Source organism: Poecilia mexicana, unplaced genomic scaffold, assembly GCF_051168715.1.
Source record: "Poecilia mexicana isolate PSO_F unplaced genomic scaffold, ASM5116871v1 scaffold_7, whole genome shotgun sequence".
Lineage (NCBI taxonomy): Eukaryota > Metazoa > Chordata > Actinopteri > Cyprinodontiformes > Poeciliidae > Poecilia > Poecilia mexicana.
Genome location: NW_028263376.1, coordinates 9,667,964 through 9,684,491, shown reverse-complemented (window position 1 = coordinate 9,684,491; position 16,528 = coordinate 9,667,964). Strand labels below are relative to the sequence as shown.

The 16,528-nt window shown below is 39.0% G+C and overlaps 1 pseudogene; it reads left to right on the top strand.

Annotated features, from left to right (window-relative positions):
* The window catches only part of LOC148158300 (nephrocystin-4-like), a 174,159-nt pseudogene extending 159,104 nt beyond the window's left edge, over positions 1 to 15,055 (top strand).
* Positions 15,056 to 16,528: the final 1,473 nt, after the last annotated feature.

Genomic DNA, 16,528 nt, shown 5'->3' with positions numbered 1-16,528 from the left:
AATTCAATTTGACTTCAAGCCTGCAGTGCATCCCACTGATATTCCACCTCTTCTCTCCACAGGTTACATTCAGAGCAGACGATGGAAAGCCGATGGCCATCTGCCAGGTCAACGTGGAGCCAACACCCCACGTTGTGGACCAGACTTTCCGACTTTACCACCCTGAACTTTGTTTCCTTAAAAAGGCCATCCGCCTGCCGGCGTGGCAAGGCTCAACAGGTTGCTAGGCTTCTTTCAGACAACCTCCTGTCATCGATCTTTCCCTAAGCCACAACGCTCCTTTGTGCTGCACTGACTATATATATATATATATATATATATATATATATATATATCTACAGGAGATAAATGTGTTTTTTTAATTTCAGTCACAGAGGAATTTAATTTGCATTTTAGCGGTACCTGGGGAACCAAGGCAGGAGATGGAAATGAGAAGATTGAAAAGTCCATGATGATAATCTAATTTTTGGGACGTGTTCTTATAAATGATGATTAGATGCGCCATCTAACTGTGGCCTTTTCTCGTAAGCATTAACATTTTCTTTGTTTTCCTTGTTTGTGTGTCAACCAGCCGAAGACCCAAATTCCTGCTCTGATATTTCTGTGCACTGCAGTGACCCTAATATCGTCTGCCAGACGAGGATGCTGGTGAGACATCATTACTTTCCTGCATGTTTCTGTTCTGACCACAAGTAACCCACAGTAGCCTTTGCAGATTGCTACACTAGTGATTAAAGAGGTAGAAAGCCTTTTCTTGGAATTCCCCAGGCATGAGTTTTTATCTACCGCCATACTGGAGACATACATTTCATTGCTTTCTTAGTCATTTTACGCCTCCTGTTTAACATATTTTTCTTAATTGCTGTTCTTGTTTAGGTTCCTGGAGAGCCTCAGGATGTGTACTTAAAAGTACCAGGGAGTCCCAGTCCACACATAAAGATGTTCTTTGTCATGGTTTTCACGTATGTATTGTTTGCCCAGGGAGGTTGTATACGGTGAATACACACACAGTTTAGCCTGAAGGCTTGTCCATTTTTAACTAATTGAAATGTTGATATAGGCTTGAACAAGTTTTTTCTCTAAGCGAGTGGCACCTCTTTTTGAGAGAGTGGACCTGAATTATGGATATTACAGAATCCATAATATGTTCTACACTGAACCTCAATAAGACATATAATGTCTTGCAAAAGTATTGAACATCTTTTTTTTTTTTGCATTTTCTCACATGAAAGCCACCTTGATGTATTTTATTAGATTTTTTTTCTTGTGATGTTTGAGAAGGAAGAAATGGTTTTAAATATATATTTCTCCTTGACCTGTTCCTTTTTGCTCACTTTGCTGTTTATTTATTAATGTTTCCTTATAAACTTCTGAGGATTTCAGAGAACAGCTGACGTTCTCTGCTGTTCACACATTCAGTGTCTTCTGAAAGCAATCGATTTTGGAGTAACTAATTAGTCCTTGCATGGCCTTTTTTTCAAAGCTTAATTTAAAGAAATATATTATGTGTTCCATTTTCACCACTTCAGAATTATGTGCTATTTTATGTTGTATGCAACAGAAACATTTAAAGAAATATACATTGTTACAAATTGAAGGCATCTGGATGCAATTGCAAGGCATTCAGAGATTAGATCCTATTTTTTCCAAAATGATGTAACCAATGATACAGACTGTAGATGCCATTTTAAATGTAGAGGCATCATTTTGTACAGGAGCTACCAGCAGTTGTTCACAAACTTGCAGACAGTTTTTATTTCACTCTATAAGAGTGGCTCAGCTGGTAAAGCAAGCTAGTGGCAAAGTCCCCAGCATTTCCTTTCCATGCGCAGAAGTGTCCTTGGGTAAGACACTGAACCCCGAGTTGGTCCTAATGGCAGGTGCACACTTCTCATGCCAGCTTTCTCATCTGCCTCTGTGACTTTGTGAGAAAAAGAGGGAAAAGAGTGCCAATAAGTATAAATCCCTTGAAACACTTTAAACCACTACTTAAACTAAGTGCTTTTCATTTTCCATCAAAGCTGTACATATAGCTGAATGGAGAACGACAGTATTCGCGATATATGTCACGTCTAAGACGTCAAATATTAAAGTTATTATCCACTGCTTTCAGTAGTTAACACTGTGGTGTGACTTTGGAACAATTAAAAGAAAGTGTGACTGGAAAACCCCAAATGCTCTTCTGTGTGTGCATCTGTTCGCCATCTGAAGATATCACTTCATTTCATCAGCAGCTCCAAATGTTACTGATGTTCCACCAGCCCTTGAAAACTCACTCTGCCTTATTTCTATTGCAAATATCCCCAAAGGCTCCTCGAGTGCTGAGCAGAACCGAGTAGGTGACTACATTGCCTCCCACTCTCACATCCAGCTACGGCTCCTGAGACGTTGTTCCCTTTATCTCAGCTCTGATTGGCGATGATGTTTGTGCTTATTAAAATGCTCGCAGAGCTGTTGATCAGCTCTTATGATTTCCAACCTCAAGCTGCACCTGCCGCATCTCCGTGGGGGCCTTAATTTTTCTCGGCCGTGTGTGTTTCTTGTTTTTGTCTTTGTTGACAGTGACAAGTGGAAGGCGGCGCCCTCTCAGATCTGGCAGGTGTACGTGCATTTTCTGGAGCGGGTGGACGTCAGCTGCGTGACTGGCCAGAGAACCTGTCAGTCACTGGTTCTGAGGGGCAAACAGGCCGTTCGCAAGATCAAATGTTTCCTGTCACACCCCAAAGAAATTGAGGTAGACTGTTTTAATTTGTAAAGGAGTAAAGTGAATTTATTTTGTGTCTTGATTTTAGCTGATATAACAATGCATGTTGTGGGTGACTTGGCTTCTATTAACCCAAACTAAATTAAAGTGACAGTAAATTAATAAATTAGGTTTAGGAAAGTCGTAAATAGAGATTCTGATACTCAGTTTTGTGTTTTGTTATGATTTGACGCATTCAATGCATATTAAACAGACTAAAGGAGTTTTTAATTCAATATTTAGTGTAGTTCTTATCTTAGTGTTGCAACTAATTACAAAAACAATACATGATCACTGTCAGCATTCAGTTGTATTATTATTTCCCATTTTAATATTTACATAATAGGCCCCAAAGTGGTCATTTTGTGCTTATACTAACATCATATGAAAGAGCTGCTAAATCTGTATAAAGACGGCTGAAACTGGGGAGGCTGGTAAAACCGCAAATGACTGCAGTCAGAGCATGACTGCAGCGTGAAAAAGACTGGCACTCTGAAATCTTTAACTTTATTGGTGTGTAAATGTTTGTAAAGTGGTCTGAAGAGCTGTAAAAGCTAGCAATAAACTCCCTCCACAGCAAGCCTTTCTACCATGAACAAACATTAATTATTCATGAGCAAAGGCGTATTCGTGTTTGTACATGAAAGATTGAGAAAAGTCACGCATGATGATTTCAATAAAGCAGTAGTTTCTTATTTTAGTCCAAGAAAGCCCTGAAATTTGATGGTGAAATGTTTTAGGCTGTTTTTAACAGCTCTGATTAGACATTAGCACCATTAGCATCTCCAGCATCTACATATTGTTTTGAACTGTAAATGTTTCTACCTTGTGTCAACATTCCCCTGACATGTCCAAGCCTTACGTGGCAGACAGAAGTTAAACATTCAAAACAATAAAATGTTTTGGGGTTTGCTGTTGCTGTTTAACTGAGATTCTTACTGTCACACTTACACATTTGCTACTATACATTTTTTTACAAGGACTAAATAACAAAAATCTGCCTTTGACTTTAAAATAACTCCAAATAAGGAGATATTTTAAAACATATTGGGTAAAAGCCAGCCATGTCTGGATCAGCGACTTCAGCCTGATATCTGGTCCAAGAATGACGATGTCTGCATCTTATCTCATACAGATATTTGAGCGGATTGTCCCCATCTCTTGTCTTGTGTATCATCAGGGCTCTATTCAGTATCCAAATTTTCCGTGAGCTTTCTAACCTTGATGTGTGTCTCCGTCATGTTTTGTTGCCAATTGGCGATCTGGTGGATACATAATATCTCCCTCTCTGCTCCAATGGATGGCAACAGCTCAATTATTGGGTACTCATGTTGCTCCTGCCATTATTGGCTGCATCATCCTGTCTGGAGAAGGTTTGTTGCTCTGGCTTTGCCATGTGCCAATTACTTGTCGAATAGGTTTTTTGTTCCCTCGGGTCTAATTTAGGAGTCATCTAATTAGCTTAGGATGTGACTTTTTGGACAAACTATCCAAAGCGCATTCATTTAAAACCACTAGAAATAGAATTTTCCATTTTGGAGAATGATTTTGCTCTGTTCAATGATATTTCTTTAAAGAAAATAAAGCAAATGTTTTGTCTAATGACATTTCATTTAGTCATTAGATTAAATGACTAATGAAATGAAGTGAACTAATTTGTCAGTATTTTGTACCTCACAACACAACTTGAATCCTAAAATAGTTAGAAAATAATATGCTCACTTGCTGAAGTTAATGCGCTCACTTCAGCATTTTTATTCAATAATTGTTGGGCAAGATAAGTAGCTGAATCAATTTCTACACTATCAGTGTAAAATTATTTCACACAATGCATGTTGAAAAAGATGACAAGGAAGGATTAGAGTCTGCAGTTGCAGCAATTCAATACGCCATCTTAACAGGATAGTAGATCATTCCTGAAGTGAACTGCTGTTAAAAAGTTGTAAAGTTACAGTCGCACCTGCAGCAGATAATTTTCATGGCATTTTTATTTGTAAACTGAGAATAGTTGGAGGCTAAAGCTATAGTTTCTATAAAAACTACACGTAATTCTTGGATACTTTACCCTTTTTGTTGCATTTGCAAACTGTTCATGAGTGACAAAATTTGATTTTTTTAATATAAAAGTAAAAACTGATTTATACAGAAGTAACAATTAAAAAGACATTTAACATAAAATAACAGATATTCACACCCTTCAAGTCAGTACTCACCTGGATGCTGATTTACTGATGCTGATCCTGGTTTACTCAATTTTTCTTTGCAAAACTGTTCAAGCTATCAGGCTGCAACATATCAAGCACTGCCACAAATTATCTGTTATTTTGAGGTCGGGGCTTTGACTGGGCCACTCCAGAACCTCCGTCTTGTTGTTTTCAAACCATTTCTATGTAGCAGTTGCAAAGGGTTCTTCTGTCATTTTTTTCCCAAAAAGCCACATTTTGTTGATTGTGACTGATTTCTAAAAGCAACACAAGGGTAAAACATCCAAGAGAATGAGAACTTTTTTATAGATACTGTATTAGCAAGTCTGAGAGGGGCAAAGACGGAAGCTGTGGCCTAAAACAACTCTAATCTTAAAAACATCACAGTAGTTTGTACAAACACTATTTTACATATCTTTAAGCTGTCACTACATTTGCATTGGGCAGTCATTTACAGAGAAGCTGGTAATTATCTACATGGAAAATAGAAGTAGGAGGCTATGTGCCACCAATGGTCTTCCTTTGTGAAACGTGTGATTTTCTCTGGTGGAGAAAATGCAAATCGTTTCAGACAGTATTACAATAGCATTACAGCGTTTTGTTTTGTTTGTTTTTTTCTTGATTTTCACATTGACTTACTTTTCAATATTTTTCTGTACATCTTCCATTCTTTGTGTTGAAAACTGTTGGCCTACGACCTTCTACCTCCATTTTGTAGCAATCATTGGGATCTGGATAATTGTGAATTCTACTGCCAGCAAGATATTAACTGTTTCTACCATTATAACAGAATCTAAAGTCAAAAATAATTAAGTAAGTCTCTTTTTACTACTACTCCCACAGAAAGCACGACAGCCACTGGTCGATGGGAGACCTTGGTGATAGAAAACAACTTTTAGCAAAAGTTGAGTTCAGTTCAACTTGATTTCAAGTTGCAATAAACTAAATGTACTTGACTCAACAGTAATTAGGAAAAGTGGAAAACACAGTCACTAAAACATACACAGAAAAAGACCTCTGCTGGAGAGTTGTTTTACATTTTTTTTCAATTGGATCCAGTGCAAACTCGGTTAGTGGACCCAAAATTATGGGACTGCATTTAATTATATAAACTGTGATTTGCGACAGTTTACCTTGGAGAACAAAGTGTTGTGTCCCTCCTGCCACCTGCTCTCATAAGCTATTCTGTCACTGCATGTTATCCAAAGAACATTTTGCACACAAGCACCACTGGACCAACATTTCAGTTATTATGAGTTCTTAACACTTAGATGCATTGCTAAAAAACAAAATCTGAAAATGTCACAGGACCTCTAATTTCTGGATATCATTCCTCTTTATGTTTGCTGTCTGTGCCTCTGTGTTGATTGGGCAAAGCCAGCTGAAACCTTACATATCAAATGAGAAGCTGCAAGGGATTTTTTTTTTTTTTTTTTTTTTTTTTTTTTGTTCCTAGTGCACATCCAAAAATTATTTTCTGCTAATTGTTGTTCGAGCAGCATAAAGCAGCATGGAGCGTAGGAATAACAGCGGTCTCCTTTGCAATAGCCCCTCGGTTCAGATTCAAGTCATTAACGAGACTGAAGTGTGCACTGACAGCGTGTCATTTCAATTTAGGTTTGTCTGCATTTTGCAATGATGTCAGATCTAAAAGAAAAAAAAAAGACTTTGTTATCTGAACACATGGAAATGTGCTCTGTGCACAGCATATTGCCCTTTATTTTCAATAGATGTTTTCTTCTTCATATCTGATAGCTGGAGCAGCCAGACAGTGCTTCTCAGTCAGAGTTATTTCATAATACTCACCCATATTCAAAGAAGGGGATGACGGACTGTCACGGTTCTCCTGCGCGCTTCACTGTGCGACCCAAACATGTTTACCCTGTAGAAATAGGGTACCGTCTGAGAAAGTGACAGATGTATTTTTCAAAGAGTTCACCGTATGCATCAGTGGCAGCTTTGATCTGGCTCTCAGCAGGTTTGGCTGACTGAGGAATGCACTGAAGGAGTCTTACAAAACAGGATAAAGCTCAGCTTCAGAGAATAGCTTTGCTTTTCTCTGAGCAGATTGAAAAACAGCTGCACAGTAGAGCTCAATCTCGCATCCTTGTGTATGTCACTTTTTCCTCCTCTGCTGTCTCTGGATTCATTGTCTGTTCCCTTCTCTTTACCTTTTTCACCACATCTTACTTTTCTCTGGCCCACTCTCAGTAAACAGGACACCTTCTTTATTTCTCTCTGACTCTTTTAAACTCCCCGTCTTATTAGCCCCGTCCCTTTCCACCCCTTCGTCTTTGTCCTGTCACGCTCTTTCTGCCACTTGTTCAATGGCTCTGCTTGCCTTCATTGTGTTGTCGCCGTTCTCATAACCTAATCACCAGCATCTCATCACCTTGCTGCCAGGTCCAATCAACCTTTCCCGCCCTCACCTCCTCTGCAGGTGGACCCGGCCGGTGTGTTTGTTTTGCCTCCCGCCGCTGTGCAGGAGCTCCAGCTGAGGGTTCAGCCATGGCAGGCTGGCAGCCGCTTCCTGTATGTGAACGCTGTGGACATGGATCAGAAAAGGCTGGTGGCCGCCTGGCTCCTGTGTCTCCGTGTCCACCGTCCTGTCCTGTCAAAGGTGAGAGGATCGTTCTCTGAACTTCTCTGAAAAGAAATTCTGTGTCTAGATTTTCTTTTTTTCTTTTATATAAAAGTTTTGAGAAATGTTGAGGACCGAAATTGTTGTTGGTCAAATGTGGCAGCTAAAGATAAACAAAAAAATTCAAAATTACAAGAAATAAAGGCTTGAAATAATGTGCTTCACTCTATGTGTAATGGATCTACACAGTTATAGCATTTTCTAACTGTGTAAATTTTTTAAAAGCCTGGCTGCTATGCAGCGGGGGGATGGGCTTCTCTCTCACCCCTCTTTGCTTCTATTCCAGTGTAAGTTTTGTTTGCATTTAATTATCTTAATTTTATATTCCATATATGTTTTCAACATTGTCATCCATTTACTTTGACACCACTGATTACTGACTACCTACAGCACAGGTTGTCTGCGCATCCTTAAAATGTCTTAAATTAGTGTCTAAAATAAAGGTCTTAAAATGTCTTAAATTCATTAAAAAAAATCTTAGTTGGTCTTTAACTTGTTAATCATAATCATAATGCAAACATCTTCATTGCATTCTGAGACTCAAGGCAGTGGAAGCCACCAATCTGCTAATATAGCTAATATAGCTTGCAAGCTATTTTTTTTTTTTTTTTTTTTTTTTTTACTTTTTTTATGTCTATTATGAATATGTGAAAATTTATCGGCAGCTGGCTGGATGATGTTCTTTTTTGTCAATGACCAACTTCTGCTGCCAACACAGGCGAGGCTGAGTAGAAAAACTTTTCCGCTGGAACTGTGGCTGTGAAGAGCGATATGCGCTGTGAGAAGCAGAAAGCCAGATTCAGAGTTTTTCCTGCAGTTGATTGTAATGCAGCAAGTTCCCCCAACCATCCCTCATAGCTGCAGTTTTAATTTAATAGAATTCAAGATAGCATTTTATTTTAAAATCTTAAGTTTGATTTGGTGCAACCTTCAGATATGCTGTGTTAGTTTTCTTTCCTATTTTCTCAGATATTAAATTAATGCCAAAAAGTCATTTCCAGATTTATTTGTAACCCGTGAACCATGTTGTGACTTTTGATCGTTGCTCTTTCTTCGTAATTTCAAATGTACATTTAGGAACTCAAACTATTTCTTGTGCAGTTCACATTTTTCCAGGGGTTACTGCTGTTCCTTGTGTTTTATTTTTATTTTTTGACACTATAGCTAACCATACTTTGCAAAACAAGTCGGTGACAAGCAAGTGCGCCATAAACCGTTTGCGTGTGGGTGTGTGCAGGCATTCGAAGTGTCCGTCCCAGCTGGTAATGGGCGTGGCAGCTCCAGAAAAATTACCTACACCAACCCTTACACCAGCACACAGACGTTCCTGCTCCGCTCCGACCATCCCGACCTGCTCCAGTTCAGAGAGGATAAGTTCCAGGTGAGATAAGGCAGGAGGCATTACAGTTCTCTCCGCTTCATTAAGACTCAAATCAATACTTTGATTAACGCCTTGACCAAAGCTCATCAGGTGTCCTCCACAGATGGTTTCTCTAGATTATAGGATTAATCTTGTTAACACGGTGTGAATAATTTCTGTGTTGATGATGATCCGTGACATGCGTGCGCAGAAAGTGAAACATCAATCCTTTTTTCCCCACCAGACGTCGAGTCATTACAATTTGTGACAAACTCTTGATTAATATAAACTGTAACAGAGGCGAGTCTGAGCCGTAGAAGAGCTAAAAGTGACGGTTTATTGGAGCCTCGAACTGGAATCACCTTTTTACTCACAACCCGGCTCTCATTCAACACTGCTGATTGTATTTTATCTATCTGCACAAAACTAATCTTGTTAAAACCTGGAGAAAGGTCTAGCCAACATATTGATTATTCATAAACGAATAATTCTTTAACATTCACTGCTAATAAATAAAACAGCAGCCCCCACACCTATTGACACCCTGGGAAAGATGTGTAATCAGCCTTAAAATAAATGAATCTTTTCTTGCAGAAGTGGTAATATCGCTGCTGGTAAAATAAGGAATCCAAGCTTTGGTTTGAGTATATTGATTTAGGTAGGAGGGGGAAATTCATTATAAAACCTAATAGTTTTCTCTAGTTCTCCAGTGCCGCACTTTTTGGAATTTCAACAGTTTTATTCTTTTTAAAAGGACAGAAAAGTTAATCCAGTGTCCTGGGTCCTCGAGAAGACGACATCTCTATCTTTAGCTTACCACAGATTTTTTTTTTAACAGGACTTAGATCTGATCATTGAGATGGCTTTGAACGAAGGTTCATTTTGTCTTTGATAAACCACTTCTATTCATTTTGTTGGGTACTTATTTTGGTTTTATAGGCAGAATAATAACACTTTTTCTTGGTTTAAAGCAACAGGCAACAATACTTTTATTTGAAACATTGATAAGGTTCTCAGTTGCTTCAAAAGTGCAGAATGCTCATAGTATCACAAGATTATTCCCCATAGCTAATAAATAGTATGGCGAATTTTTTATCTTTTGTTCCAGTTAAAGTAGAAATTAGCCACCAGCATAGGTCTACGTTTGTACTGGAGGACAGGAACAAATTTTCTGTGTTCATTCCCAAAACAACCAATAGGCATTTATGCTTTATCTAATGGTTGTTTATCCTTGTTGTGAAACTGTTGTATCATCTTTTCCCCTCACTCTTCGGTCTTCTTCCTGTTTCAATTGATTCAAACTTTTAAAATATGTGTAGCCATGTTGATATGAAGATCATCTTACATCTGTACGACTTGAATGATGTGATATCGTTTTCATTTTGTAGAGTGACATTTCACATCAAAGTATATTTTTAAATGCTCTGGTCTACTTCAAATGTGAAGTATAAAATATTGTATGAATATTAGTAGTAGACACCCTTATACTTGTCACACATCTTTAAAAGGAATACCATTAATCTCAGAGAGTCTTGCCGATGTGTACATTTGTCTTTGGCAGTGAATAAGATTGCATTGATTTCAACACATTTGTTTTTTGGGCCTCAGCTGCGACGAGTGTTGCGCTTGTTTGTTTTCAGATCAGATGGAGGGGAATAGTACAAAGCAGTTCTTTACGTTGCTTTGTTGTCGTGTGGTCGGCTGCAGCCTCTCCTGCTGATTTATTCCCTCATCGAAATAAAAAAAAAAAAAAAACACATTTAGGTTGCTGCCGTCATTTCCTTATCATTTGCTTAGGTTTGACAAAATAGCAAAACAAGCGAGACAAACACAATATGTGAGACGCAATAGGAGCCAGTTTGCACATAAACATTGAAGGAGCCTTGCTGTGTTTGGCCCGAAGACGGTGCATCATTATAAATGAGGTGGGCAGAGTGAAAAGCAGCCTCTGTTTTTCCCACCTTCCTGGTGAATCTCCAGGTGTCTCATGAAGGATCTGCTGTCCCTGTTGCCTCAAGCAAGCGAGAAGGTTGTCTTTTCTGTTTTATATAACAGCTTCAGAAAAACGGTAAATCACATAAAGGTTTAAGGAAAGTAATTGCTCTGTAAATTTCACATTTTGATTATTTTTATTTCCCCCCCCGATGTTATGTAAACGAAAAACGGATAATGGCTGATAGAAATACCGTGAGAATATAAACAAAAAGATTAATTTATGACCTTGTGGGCTATGAGCCCCGACAACAAAAACATCAGCACTTTCTCTCTTTAATTAGTGAGAACAATGAAAATTGCAGGCTGTGTGGACAAAACTGGTAATTTATACAAAAAGAGGTGAGGACGGCAGTGTCAGGGAGTTACAACAACAGAGGAGCGATACTTCTTTCTCTCCTTTCAGACGTTGTTCGTGAAATTAAATTGGAAAGCTGTTGGAAAAAGCAGTTCAGCTGTTTTTTGTAATAGAAACTGTTAATTTAATGTACATAAAGCTGCGTCTGTGCAGCATCGTGTCCCATTTAACAAATTTTAAACCTTATCCCGACCTTTTATATAAACTGATTTTTTTTTTGTGTGTGTTACTATTTCATTCAAGAGGATGGTCTCAGCTCAGTATATAACATGCAGCCTGTATATTCTGGCCAGTTTTTCCTTATTGGGCTCTCTGGGTCTTATTTGCTTCACAGCGTTGGTAAATTCACAGCCACAGATTCATGGCATCGAGCTCAAAGCTTCTGTCTTTATCGAACACAGATATACTGGAACAGACCTCTGTAATAATATAAACAGAGCTGTATGAAACCAATTGGAATGCCTCATTATAAAGAGAAATCACAAGCTAAACCAGTGTGCTCATTTACAAGCTTTTCTTCTAAGGCAAAAATAAAAAATCAGCAAACTGTACATACACAATTCTGGTTTGAAGTTTACACACTGTACATCCAGCATTAATATTATATTGTTAGGATTTAAGAAACTCAGTTGAACAGTTTTTTTTTTTTTTTGGGTTCACAAGTCTCAATTTATTGTGGCTTTTCTCTTCATGCTGTGTCAAAACTATACACACTGTGCAAACACAACCTCCAAGTAATTTCTGTATAAATGTCCCATGCAGATAACCCATGTGCTTTTTGTGGACACCTTTTTTTTATTTATTTATTTCTTTTCTCCTGATCCAAGTCATCTTGGCTTTTTGCGATACGGAGTCCTAATCTGACAGTTAAACTTTAATAAAATCAATATAACATGTACGCACAAAGCCTCAGTAGCTTTAAAGTGCAGTGGCATAACACTACGTTTTATCACTGTTGCGTTTTGCTCACCGGCGTTTATAAATGCTGCAGGTTCTCTACCTGTCAGTGACGGGCGTCTCAGCTGGTGTTTGCAGAGGATAACTTTAGTACGCCATTCCAACATGCGATTAGCTTTGTTACGAAAGCAGCTACAGCCTTCTGAGAGCGCTTCACCTAACAAGGCCATCACTTTTTCATTTGTTTCTGAGGATCTGTCTGACTCGACACATACGGTTCGGTTTTTGCTGAAGAGCTTAACAGATATGACTTGTTTATTGTTTGAGTTGTAACACATTTGAATTCAGTTCCAGTTAAGCGATGATAAAGGGTGAAGTACACTGAATCTGATCTGATGATTCAAATTGATTCAGGACATCAACATATACTGACCCATTCGATAAATCAGCATATTGCTGGCAAGCCCACTTATTTCAGGAACTTTATCACTAAGTGAAACATTACATAGACGAATCAGACCCAGATGGGTTTTTGGAAGCCATTAGTGTTTAATTATGATTTTCCACTTACAAAAAACATGACATGTAAAATTAGAATATTAAACCAATAAAAATGCATTTTATATTACAGAAATGTGAGTAAATGGAAAAATATATTTAATATCTGCTTAAAGGTTGTTATCTTCGAAAGGTACTTTTAATCTGACCAACTTGCCTTATCTGCAATCATATTTTATGGAATGTGATTGCATACAGACTTACTGATACAGAGCTTATGTTGTTTAAAACAAAAAAAAGAACCGGACAGTAAAGGGGATGCATTTGTTTTGTTCACTGTGTTCAGATTGGCGGTGGAGAGAGTTACACGATCGGATTGCGATTCGCTCCCAGCCAGAGTTCGGGCTCTGCAGAGATCCTGGTTTACGTCAACAACTCCGAGGAGAAAACCGAGGAAACGTTCTGCGTCAAAGTCAACTATTCTTGAGCATCGGTCTGAAAATGCTGCTTGTATTTGAGTAATATTTTATCACTCGGTCTAGTTTTATAAAACATTTGTTGATGCATTTTTTTTTGTATTACTTGTGTGATTTTGTACAATTGTGGCCGTACTAATAATACAAAATGAAAAAATGAAATAAAATTACAAGAATAAAATTAGAATATTACGAGAGTAAACTCGTACAAGGCATAATATTATGAGAATAAAGTAGAATTAATACAATAAGAAAGTTGTACTAATATGAGAATATTCATAATTTTACCTATTTCTTATTTAACCTTTATTTCAACATTTTTGCTTTATCCTTGTACAACTTTATTCACGTAATATCATGACTTTATTCTTGTCATTTTATTTTTATTTTCTTAGCATAGCCCTAATTATCTGTTGCAGTTTTGTACTTTGTAAATAATAAATGTAAACCGTTGACTCAATTAGTTTGTTTCAAAAACAGCAAAAGATTAACCCTATCATAAACCCAGACAGCACCACGCTCACAGTTTCCTGTAGCGGTTGAGGCCGATTCCCAGTTCCCATCCACGGACATGTCCGGCAAATGTTTGACAGTTCAAACCAGCCGAATGCAACATCAGGGCGAAAGCAGTAACATTTCATTCGCTCCAATTACCCAGTGAGCCCACTTGAATGCCACTTGACGGTTGGGTTTTCATCTAGGACAAGCTGGCGCTTCGACCTTCACGTCTCCCCACTTTTTTAAACAACTTATTCTCATCGCTGGTGTTATTAGAAACCCCGCTGTAATGAGGTATGATTTTATTTAGCAAGGCGCACATCTCTACACAGCGCCCTCATTAACACAAGCACCCTTTTAAGCCCTCCACGCTCTCCCGCTGCTTGCTGCGCTCTGTGTTTCCCTGTTTGAGGAGCTGGGAGACAGAGAAAGAGAAGGCCATGCATATTGTGTTATATAACTCAGAGTTACACAATTCCTCCTCCTCACCCGCTACCGCCGCCGCCCCCCACGCTCTCCCTCCCCTGCTCGCTTTCAGTCTCATTAGAATGCAGGCTGCAAAATAAGCCTCAGCACAGCAGCAGAGACAAATAAAACAAAGACGGTCACTAAGCCGGGTTCATCGTATGGATGCCTTATTGTCTTTAGATGTTTCGAGTCAACGTGAAAATAGGCAGATAAAGTTTTGTTTACTTTGTCGTCTACACTTTGGAACATCCTGTCGCAATGTTCACAACGTTCTGGCCAGTTGTGCTGATCTTCATGTAAAGTCTTGACACTTTATGTGCAGGTTATTTACTGCCCCTGTTCACGACGTTCCTGACGCCAATCGCTTCTTGCATAACCCCAAACGTTGTGCTTCTCAACAACAATATGTGTAAATTAAATCAGCTTCCTTTAAGATGCATGCAAAAAAAGAAATACACTTTCTCTTAGTCATATTCTTGGACAAATGTAATAAAACTCAAAACCTCTAGAGGCTCACATAGATGGACCCTTCAACATAACAGTTGTGTACTTCAATATTATTCTATCAGTGATGACAAACGTTTTTATTAAGTGTGTTACCAAATTACATCAATTACAAAGACGTTAAAAAATGTTTAATTTTAAGAAGTATTTATCGAATGCAGACAGCAATTTATTAATATTTTAAGTGTATTTTGGGGTTTTGTTGGTACATTCTGACACAACCAGCCCTTTGAGAACATTAATGATCTTGATATGGCTTAACAAGAAAATGAGTTTGACGCCTCATCAAATATCAGTACATGACTTCAAAACCTGTTTTTGGCAGGTTTTGAAACGACATACGTTTAACCTAAAGTACACAAAATCTCCAACAGATTCAGCAGTCATTTATTAAACATTCATCAAATGGAAAAAAATGTGTCTGAATAATTGAGTCCATCTTTCTGTACATTTCATAAACTGAGAGCCAGATGTTTGTCTCATTTTTACAGTTTAGCTCTTGAGATTTCCAAAAGGCTGCCATCTTCTCCTAACCCAGAATGTTCCAAACCACAGACATGTAGAACACAGGTGTTTACATTTCACTACTGTGAAAATGGCAAACCTCTGCGTTTAATTTTACTCAACAGCGTCATCTGCCTTACAGAACACAGGTGTGTGTAAGTCTTCTACATGGCGAAATCGCTAAGTGGAAAAGGAATGGGCGGGGGGGGAGGGAGGTTTGTGTTTCTGCCTGATGGATACTGTTCATAACATCTGCATCACTGAAACTGAAGTTCTGTCTGACAAAGGACTGTCAAATGATCATATTGTAAGTCTTGTTCCACTGCTTCTGTGTACAGGACATTTTCAGCTCCCCCCTCTTCCCATCTCGGTTGAGTAACCCACAGCATCTCTTGATGGGGGAATGTGATGTTGTTATGTCCAGGCTGCACTCTGCCTTGTGCGAAGCTCTTCCCTGTTGTGGTTGGAACATGTGGACTTTGCAGCGGTCCTGAGTGGGAGCCGAACGGTTGTTCTCCCAGCGAAGGGCAGAGTTGTTCTGACACCTTATTAGCGGTGCCAGTCCAGTTGTTGTCGGTTCCTCCTGAAGAAGCGCTGACATCCACCACAACAGCTCTCATCGTCTGCTCACCTTGTTAGGGCGGTTAGACGGGACCTGTCCAGCTGTCCGTCGGAGAGCCTGCCTTTGTATTTGCTTCCCGATGTCGGGGGCTGATTAGAGGAAATCCACGACTACATGTCGCAGTCAGTGTTTACGATCATCTTTTTTGTATGCGGCGGTGCCCTACTGGAGCCTTGCGAGTGGGTACACATCTCACACAGCAGCATCTCAGTGTATCACAGCGCTTCGCAACTGAAGGAATATGCAACCTAGCAACCAGCCCTCCTCCTCGTGTACAGTACGCCGCTGGTTTGGATTGTCGACGCGGCTGAGAGGAGGCTTTATTAATGCTGCTGTGGAACACTTGAAACTTGAAGGACACATCGCAGCTCGTAAGGAGTTCTGACATTTTTGTCACTGACAAGTTTGAAGGAACATTCACAGCTCCGATGAAGTGTGAGAAGGAGCTGTTAATAAACTGCAATTCATTTACCTTGTTACCCGTCTCAGCAGGATCCTCTCTATCAGCCACGACTGATCTGGATGAGGCAGCGCCGTTGTTCCTGTCACTTTATTTAGCATCAAAATTGATCTCAGTAGATGGCAGCCTTACACACACACACACACACACACACACACACACAGAAGATTCACACACACACACACACACGCACACACACACAGAAGATTCACATTTCTTATCTAACCATCTTTCCTCTGAGGCAGTAAAAAATTAAAAAGGGAGGAATTATTTCTATTCTGATATTATCACAACAGAGAAATA